This window comes from Mus caroli, chromosome X (genome assembly GCF_900094665.2).
Source record: "Mus caroli chromosome X, CAROLI_EIJ_v1.1, whole genome shotgun sequence".
Taxonomy (NCBI): Eukaryota; Metazoa; Chordata; class Mammalia; order Rodentia; family Muridae; genus Mus; species Mus caroli.
In genome coordinates, this window is record NC_034589.1 from 90,776,948 (window position 1) to 90,787,064 (window position 10,117).

Genomic DNA, 10,117 nt, shown 5'->3' on the forward strand with positions numbered 1-10,117 from the left:
TTCCCATGATATAAGATGTAGAGCTTTGCATGCAGTAAATGTTTAAACACCCCATTTGAATAAATCTCAGCTGTCATTGATGAGTTAAATGCTGAAATTTATTAAATTGGTACCATTGGCTGTATATGGACCCTCAACGAAACCTCTGTCCCCAGACTCAGGTGTAGAAGAAGTTCTTTAATTCTGATCTGAGTGTGCCTTATAGATTGCATCAGTCTGTAGGTTTCCTCTCACAGGAAGTCCAGTGCAATCCTGGACAGAGCAATCATCAAGGTTGGGGTGGAGTGTGTGGACATCATTCATCTCTTGCATGGGAAGTGGCCATAACATTGCAATTGTCTTTGGGCTCAAAGGTTTTCCAAAGTAAGTGGAGAAAAATGTCCAAGGAAATGAACTCAAAGTAAAAAGGGTGCTTTCCTGGTTCCCACATACATGTGAATAAGCTAAGGATCTCTTAGGGAGTTAAGGCTAGGTGGTCTTCCTCATTTGCTTATGCACTTAGTCATTCATCTAGTCACCTGATAGTCTTGGGGAAACCATTTAACCCCTTGCTTTGGGAAGACAGTATAGGATAGGAGCAAGTCCTTACTTTGGGTTCCTAATAAAAATGGATGCTTAAGGCCAGTGTAGAAAACTACCGATTTTGTTGGAAGTGATCAAAGATTTTTCTAAGGACAAACAGCATCAGTTAAATCTCTCTATCTTTTAAGACATAGATAAAACTTTACTCTTCTAAGAGTCTGTCTAATGTGTTAACAATTTATCCCTTGTCTTGGAAGAATTATGTATTTTAATCTGTACTTCTGATGATACTTTGTATCTCCATCAAATAATTTGTCACATTCTATAGACTACCACAGTTTCTGTCACGTGTTTTTGTTTTCCCCTTTCCTATACTCTGAGAATCCTCAAATCTAAATAAGCAAAAGCTTATTTAAGGTCACACAGTTAATGAATCACATTGTTGAGGTGAAGGACTCTGTCTCAGTAGTCTTTCTCGTCTAGCACTGAGTGAATAAATGAGCATATATACAGAATGGGTCCTCATCACAGCCTGTAAATTCTCCTTTTTACTTTCCTCTCTTTTTTCCTCATCTTCCTTTCTTCCCAAACACAGCAATGAAGAAAAGAATCTCAAATAGGAATCTGTTTGACTGTTCACTGCTCTGAAAAAGTATGGACAACAGGAATAATAAGTGAGGACACCTTTACTGGGTGTGGTGACACATTCAAGTAATTCTAGCATTTGTGTGGCTTAGGCAGGAGACTGCTGCTGTTTGAATTTAAGGTTAGTCTCAGAAAGGTCCTGAAAGGCTGAGATTTAAAGAGAGACTTTGTCTCTAAATAAATAAATAAATAAACAAATAAAACCACCTCTTTGTGCTGTTGTTGCAAGGTTGGCCCTTACCAACATGTTTGGTGTTTGTGGAATAAGAGGAACTCTCAGGCCTTCAGTACCCTTTGTCCTAATTTATATTCTTGTCACACATGGCTTTTAGTTTTTAATCTACCTGTTCCCTAGTAGTATCTTTCCTGGACCTTCTATGGTGCTGAAAATGGACAACATTAATTATTCCTTTAGTAGAGCCAATGTCTCCAGAAGATTTTTGTTTAAAAATCAGTAGAGATGTCTGGGAATATAGCTCAAACAGTTTGAGCATTTTTAAAGCATGTGATAAGCCAGGACATTAATCCCCAACATTAAAAAAAAAAGACAGACTAGCCACTAGAATATTTTAACATATAAAAGGAATATAAAAGGAATGGGTGGCTGAACTTTCCTTTCTCAGAGTTAGTTGAGAGAACATAGTCTCTGCCTAGAAAACTGCTTGATTGCTTTCCTTCTACTCCAATACTTAGTCAAAAACCCAAAAGAAATGGGAGTCAAATCATTCTTGAACCCAAATCTGGAGACATTAGTCTCAGGGCCTAAACTGATAAATTATTTTGATGGAAGGAAGTTATTTGCAAAACAGTGTTAATGTGAATGGATCCTTATTATAGACTATCCTCAGAATCTTAGGGACTGTAATCACAAGAGAGTACACAATAAATAAAGAGAATCAGGGATATAGTCATTAATAATGAATGTTTGAGTTAGAGAGGTTAAGCACAATGCCTCCAACCTCAGCTGTTTAGAGAAAAAACCAGAATTGAGGCTAAGTTCTTACACCCCCAACTCTTAGGATGGGCTCTTTTTGCTTGAATTCAAATTTACAAAACTTTATATGTCATGAACAGATTATTTACAAAAGCTTGAATATTACCCAAGGCCTTATTGCCACTTGTTTAGGTTGAAGGTTATAATTCAACCTCTGCAAATATTTAAACTTATTTCAAGTAGAACCTGAAAACATCACAGGACCTGCTACCATCTTTTATCCTCCATGTTGTTAGAATCCAAGGTTGAAGGACCTAAATAAGAATCCATCATCTTTCTGGTTGTGAATGAAGACTTCACAAATCCCTTCCCAGGGATTATGAACAAGAAGATTTAGCATACAACTACCTCACTGTCTTCCCAAATTCTTTAGTTCCCTTTCTCATCCTGAAGGTCACATTGACTTAAGGATATATAATTATCTTCTATTTTAGTTATCCTTTTTCCCTTTTGTGTGGTTAATAAAATAAATTTTAAATCATCCTAATATCTAGAGCAATAATTGAATGAAAACTCTGTCTTCACCATTAGTTCCTGGTGTTGTTTGCTTAGACAAGCAGTTTTAGTTACAGTGTGTGTCAGAGACTTACCAGCATATTCACTACAATAACTTAGATTGTGGTTTGTTCCTCTTGTAGTGTGGTATTAAGAGTGAGAATTCAGAGTCTCTGAGTCTCACAGAAAGGGAACAATACACTATCAACATTTCTTTTTTCATTAGATATTTTCTTCACTTACATTTCAAATGCTATCCCCTTTCATAGGTTCCTCTCCAAAAATTCCCTATACCCCCCTCTGCCCTGCTCCCTAACCCATCCACTCCTGCTTCTTAGCCCTGGCATTCCCCTGTACTGGGGCATATAATGTTTGCAAGATCAAAGGCCTCTCCTCCCATGGATGGCCTACTAGGCCATTTTCTGATACATATGCAGGTAGAGTCAAGAGCTCCGGGGTACTGGTTAGTTCATAATGTTGTTCCTCCTATAGGATTGCAGACCCCTTTAGCTCCTTGGGTACTTTCTCTAGCTCCTCCATTGGGGGCCCTGTGATCCATCCAATAGATGACTGTGAGCATCCACTTCTGTATTTGCCAGGCACTGGCATAGCCTATACCTTCAGATCAAGCTGCATACTGGGAGACATTCCAGGTAGTGTTGAGAGGTTTAGCCCTGATGTTGAGAGCTCACTTACTTCCACAGTGGATACATCCTAAATTATATGGTCTTCAAGAAGACCTGGTGGGTGCTGGCTTCTCAAGAGAATTGCCCTTTGTGATGAATTCAGGGATACACTGGGTCCCACCCAGCTGTGACCTGGTATTTACTTCCACAAAGGTGCTGCTACAAAGATGGGGCAAGTAGGAACTCTCATTTCTGGAGATAAAAAACCAAAAGCTTCTACATTGTCTATTCATTATTCTTTTAAAACTTTTCTATAGTTTGGGATCTAGAATCATGGGAAGAACAGTCATATCCCAAAGAGAAGTAGCTTGTCTTTAAAAAGGGGTGAGAGTGAATATATTACATTTAGTTTGTGCTAGGCCTTGACGATTATGTAGCTGATTCTTTATTTCAGGAAAGAAGTAAAAGTGCATGTTAACAAAATAAGATTAACACAGGCTTGATGGAAATGGTGTGGTATCAAATTTCAGATTTGCCACAAATTTGCTTCCATTTTTACATTTTGACAATAGATTTTCATTAGATAAAATAGCTCCAATATTTAAAGATTCCCCCAATTGCTCTAGAGAAACTTCCTTGCTTCATAGGCAGAACACAAAGGAAACTTGTACTTCCTGCTTTCCCACTCTGTAGCATGGGAAGTCAGTGTTTTTGGAGGTTGGTTGAGAATGGGTGGAGACAGAGCAGTAGGGGCTATTGCTGCATTAGCAACTACTCCTTTCACAATAGCTCTGTTTTGTCATTTTGTACCCAGATTTCCGTTGGTTAGCCTCAACTTTATCTTCCTCATTTCTGTTTCCTCTTCATGACACCAAGAGTCCTTCAGAACATGTGACCTTCCTGCTCACAACATAAAACTCAGCTTTCTGTGGCCTCTATAGTTCGGCTCAGCACCTATATCCCATCCAAGACAAAGGCACCACTTCAATGACAGGTATAGTATCTACTTGTTTTCTTAGATTCTCATGCTGAAACAGTGCCCACAACAGCTTTCAGTATTCTGGATATGCCTAACTGACTCTCAGATACCAGTTACTGATAAAGGGTCAAAGATTAGACTGATGAAGGTTTCTATTGGCTTTCTATCCATGTGGTAGAGAGAAGGGACACAAAAATTTCTAACAAATGATGATTTTTAGAAGATAGTCATGTAGAAGTTAAATGGTCATCAGAGTCAGGAGTTAGGAGTTCTAAATAGCATTTTAAATTTTGTCCTATATCTGTTACTTTTCTTTGGGTGAGTTGTTTCTATAGTCTAGCACTCAGTGTTTGAGTCCCTTTTGCAGAGAAGAGAAAGACAAAGGTGAGATGCTGTTTAATGTCTTGGCCTCTATGTCTCTTATTTTGAAGGTCACCAGTCTTTGGTTGGGAAAGAAGATGAGACTGCTGCTTGAATGTACACCTCTAGGCAGAGCTGAACATCCTTTAGAAAACTGCTGGTGGTCTGAAAGGTATGACTGAAACATGAAAGGTTCTTTTTTTTCTAGTTTCATAAGTCACTATTCCAATTTCAGAATTTAAAAATCACATAGAAGTGAGGACAAATATATATGTGAGGAACAGAGGTCCTGAGAGAAGAAAAGGTAGTTTCCCAAGGCCACACAGAAAACCTGTAGTACAGCTCAGTCTAAGCCCAGGACAGTGTCCTTTTTCTTCTGCTTTAGGAGGACTGAGATACCAAGAAATAATGGGTATCCTGCAACTGAGGCAGGTGACTATCCTTATATTGAAAAAAAAATCTGGATATTAAGACATGGTCCTGAGCACTTCTTTATCACCAAATATATTTTCTGAGATGTGGCTTATTCTGGACATTTATAGATTTTTGGTAAAATCTTATACCTCTTTTACCAAGCTTATGCCTTCCAGTTTGTGTCATGAAGACTGACTAATTCATATTAGAAGCAATTTTGTGGAGCTATTTAATGGAAGATTTTGCACTCTCATGGGAATAAATGATGGTATTTCAAATCAGATAAATGCATTTGGAGTCCTCCAAATATCAGCCCATGTAGTCATCTATTTCTTCATTCTTATGGGTCTGACTAATTTTAATCAACTAAACTTGCTTCTCTTATATGTATTCCTCTGGATAGGTGTGAACTGGAACATCAAGAATGAAAATGAAATAGTCCCTTACCCAGCTTAAGGACTGACTTACCCATCAATCCTGGAAAACAGTATTTATAATAATCTATTAAGCCAGTGCACTAGGACTCTTTAGCCCCTTTCATGGCTCTTTTCCAGTATTCTTGGGGTATATGAGGTCGGATAGGGCAATTGAGAGGCTATGGATATCTCTAAAGTGCCTAGCTCTCCTTACAGAAGATGATAAGCAGAGATGGTTTCAGGAAAACCAAAACCAATCACTTTCCTTGGCTTTTACTAGCTCCAGAGTTGGAAATAATGTCTCTTTAAGCTCCCTTCTAAAAAGCTCTAGAAGTCTCATCCAATATTTTTCAAGACCTTGAGATGTAAGATTTCTGTCACTATTTCTAGAGAAGACAATTGATGCCCAAGAAAACTTTAAACCTGGGTAGGGCAAAATTTGATACTATTAAGCATTTTGAATAACAGGATCATGATGCTAAACAAAATATCGAATAAATTGAGATGGCTTGGCTCTTCTGGCAGCTGTCCTGGTAACTGTGAGTTCAAACATCTTAATAATTCCTTGCAAAATTCACTGCCTGTTTTGCTCTTTGTTGCTGTTCCTCTCCCTTTTGCAGGGGAATATAAAAAGCAGACAAGAAAAAGTGGTGGGGTGGACAGCCAAGGGACACAATGAGCTGATGGATGATATAATTCCCAAACTGTAAACAACTTGTTTTATGACCATTTGGAAGTCTTTCCCTAAACATCAGACTTCATTTTCTCATTTATAATCTTGAATGGGTAAAACTAGATGACTTATAAGGGCATTTTAATATCATTAATTCTTTACTGTTTATGAGAAAAAGCAACCAAGTTAGACAAAGCCGGCTAAGGTCACAAGAAATTACTGTTTCAATTCTGTTAAATAAATTATCTATCTTTCCCCTGTTAGTATCTATCTTATCTGTTTATTTTAATTTTAAAACATATTTTAGTCACTTTTATTTATGTACAGGGGATCAAATATAGAGTATTGTACAAGTTAGGTAACTGTTCTGCTACTGAGTTTTATCTCTAGACCTTGATTGTTTACTTTTTTGTTTGAGAAAGAGTAGTATTATATAGCCCAAATTGACTTTAAATCTGAGGTTCTCCTATCTCTGTCTATGAAAGCTTGTATGCACACATGTACTATCATACCTGGCTATAGCCACATTTTTGAGCATTTGTTAGGTAACAAATACTAAATTAATGGCTTTATATGCATTATTACATATTCTTGCCATGATTTCATGGGCATTTTTGTGGCTATAGAAGTAGGTTTCAGGGATATAAACTCATTTATTTAAGGTGTTCAGCTAGTTAATGGTAGAGGTAGAATTTAAATCTAGTTTTAAAAATCAACATCTAGGTATATAACCAGGGTAAACAGAGCATACAAGAAGTTGATAGGAGGAAGGAACACATAAATTGTCCCCGACATTTTTCACATCACGTAGGCAGAATGATGACAATTTTTTCCTGTTTCAGCTGAATAGAAGAGTTAATTGAGTCTTGGACCACCAGAATCTCCAGACAAACACTCAGAATCCCCGTTTTTGTTTGGAGCCTTAGCCTGTTTTGTTCACTTCCCTTTTTTGGTGTGTCTTAGTCAGTCATGTTAATGTCTGCCATTTGTCTCATGCTTAGGGTAAGACATAATCACCCTATATTTTTCTCTTTCCAGTTGCACATCTTCCAGCATGTTCTTGCTGCCCAGTGGAGGTTCCTGATCTGGCCATCTGCAGTGTCACGCTCCGTGTATTTGACAAGCTGAGTTGGACACTCTGTGTGGTAGAGTGTCAGTTTGTCAAATACCCCAAGTGTGGCTCATGCTTATCAGCTCCAGGTCCAGGACAGAGCACATAGCCTGCTGGCTACATATGAATGCTTATGAAACATGAATCTCTCTGGAGTTATTCTATGTCTTTGAGGGAACTATAACATTTATTCAGAGGACATCAGAGTAGAAATGATGAAGCTCTGGAGTCTACAAGTCTGGTATGCATATGTGTACATTGTGAAAATGCCATGGACTGCATAGTGGTCTTGAAAATACATGAGGGATACAGGGAATGAGAGTATTATTTGATTTATTATTAATGTCTTCTTTCACTTTCCTCTTCTTGCAGCCAGAATAGCAGAATTTTCATACAAGCATCATGAATTCTATGAGAAAGTAGGAAATAAATATCCACTGTCTGGCCTTCGGAGCACATCTTAACCTTACCTACATTTTCTCTTTTCCACTTTGTTTTTATCCTCCTTAAAAGAACCTTCTTGTTTATCTTCCTTGGACTTTCAGACACTAACAAATTCCAATTTCTCTTGGCACTATTGAAAGTTAACCTATACTTTACTCCTTGGCTAACCACATACTGGTATGTGCTATTATATGTCTTACCATCCAACACATCTTCTAATGTTGTCAGTGAATTTTTCCAGGGTATATTCTTGAATTCTCTATTATATTGTAAGAGTCTAGAGCTTATTATACTCAGTTGATTGCTGTCTCTCATACCATTGTCCAACATTTTAATTATTTAATAAATGTTTACCAATTAATTGATGTTTTACTAGTCAATAACCTTTTGCTATATAGGTCAAATACCAACCAGGGTTTTGAGAAAAAAAAATAAATCAAACTGTGGGTATTCTAATGCTATAGTGTATACAAGATGGTAACCAAAATGGATTTTTTTCCTCTGAGAAATAAGATTTAGGTGTGGGGCAGGAGGGCAAGAAGAAAGAACAGACTCAGAGGGAAATAAATTTTTGAATTATTTGTTTACACGTGTCTTTTTAAACAGAATTTTCTGAGCCTTTAATATTCTATCATTGCACTGAGGTGAACTTCTAATACAGAACTATAAAATGAAGCATCTCCAATCTCTCTCTCCAGAGTCTAACATTTCATAACATATATTTTGGCAAGCTTCTTTAGAGAAATTCCATACTCTCCCTTGGTTCTGGAGATATCTACTTTCATTCTTTAACTTTTCACCCACCAACCAGTGACTTAAATAACAAGAGCCATATTGTTACCCCAATTTTGCTTAGAATTGTCGGAGGGATGTGTCTCTATCTAGGGATGACTTACTGGCTTTCCCTGCACGGAAAAACACCATTCTTTAGGGACAAAGACCATCTTCAGAAGATGTCTGCAGCAAAGTACACACACTGCTAAAAATCCACAGGTCTAACCTCCAGTCTTTGTTCTGCCATTGACTTGATGTATGTTACTTTTGACAAACCTTCATTTCTCTCTGGGCTTCACTTCCCAATTTGTGGTATGTGAATGTTCAGATAAGTAATCTGTAAACATTTTCACATGCAAGAATAGGAGACATTCCTGGTGGTTCCAGTGTAGGGGGTTCCCTGAATTTGTGGCTCATTTTACTAAGGGCAATTTCAATAAACATTCTCTCCTCAAGCCCAGGGATTAATTCTAAAAAGCAGAATGAATAAAGGGTGTTTTCAAGGCTTGCGGGGCTGGACTCACAGCTGTTTCATGAAGGAAGCTGAGGTTTCTACTGGGTGGTACCCAGGTTGTGGAGGCTGGTAAGTGAGATGGAGAAGAAGTCATCTCTGACACTAATTATGCATACCTAGCATTTATCAAAGAAGAAAATGCTGAGGTTTTGGTCATGGATTTGGCAGCATCAGTGGGGGTGAAATAGGGAAGACTGTCAATCACTTTTGTGTACTATTTTGACTTTTGCAGTCATTTCAAAGTGGGAGTACATCTTGTTGAAATCTGATCTGATCCTGTGCATATACAGACTACATAGGCAACATGGTAGTTCTCATGAAAATTTAGGAAGTTGATTTGACATGAAATAAATGAGGGAAAGGAAGCAATGCAAATGTGGCCCCAAACAATTTCTTTACAAGGGAGTTTCATTCCAAAAGTACATAGAGTTCCTTCTTTACTTTCCCCTACCCTCCTGTTCCCTACACTTTTCTTCATTCCCACCCCCATTCCATCAATTCACAAATAATCTGTTACTCTTCCCATTTATATGCATAAAGCTTTAAAAAACATTGAAACTCATCTTGCCCTGAGAAGAGTCACAAAGTAGAGAAGATAGAAAGATGGAGTGGGGAGTGGATGTTATGTAGAATACTATTTAAGCAGAAATTGATTTGCTTTAGATAGGGCTATCCATGTTATGAGAAGAGAGGTGGCATGAGTTGGAAGGTGAAAGACAAACCAAGAAACAAACAGACAACAAAAACCAAATCTTGGCTTAGTGTTACAGGCCTATCATTCCAATTACTTGGGAGACTAAGGCAGGTGGCAAGTTCAAAGCCTACCTACTTTAGAGAGTGAAATAAAGGCAAGCCTGGCTAGGTTAGTATGATATCATCAAGATAAGAAGTAAAAATAGTACAGTAGTTTAGTTCAGTGGGAAAATTGTTGGTTAACCCTGGGTTAAATTTCCTGTAAAACGAAGTGGATGCTCACAGTCATCTATAAGATGGAACACAGGGCCCCCAATGGAGAAGCTAGAGAAAGCACCCAAGGAGCTGAAGGGGTCTGCAACCCCATACGTGGAACAACAGTAGGAAGAGATGCCCATGATCATACAAGAAGCCTACAGAACTCCAAATAGACTGGACCAGAAAAGAAATTCCTCCC

General features: G+C 37.9%; 1 long non-coding RNA gene across 1 annotated transcript; it reads left to right on the top strand.

The window, feature by feature from the left end:
- The first annotated feature begins 4,152 nt into the window (after positions 1-4,152).
- LOC115030069 lies at positions 4,153-7,973 on the top strand. Its single transcript, XR_003835665.1, has 3 exons — positions 4,153-4,276; positions 4,693-4,793; positions 7,163-7,973. It is a non-coding gene; the product is annotated as an uncharacterized LOC115030069 (long non-coding RNA).
- The last annotated feature ends 2,144 nt before the right edge of the window (positions 7,974-10,117 follow it).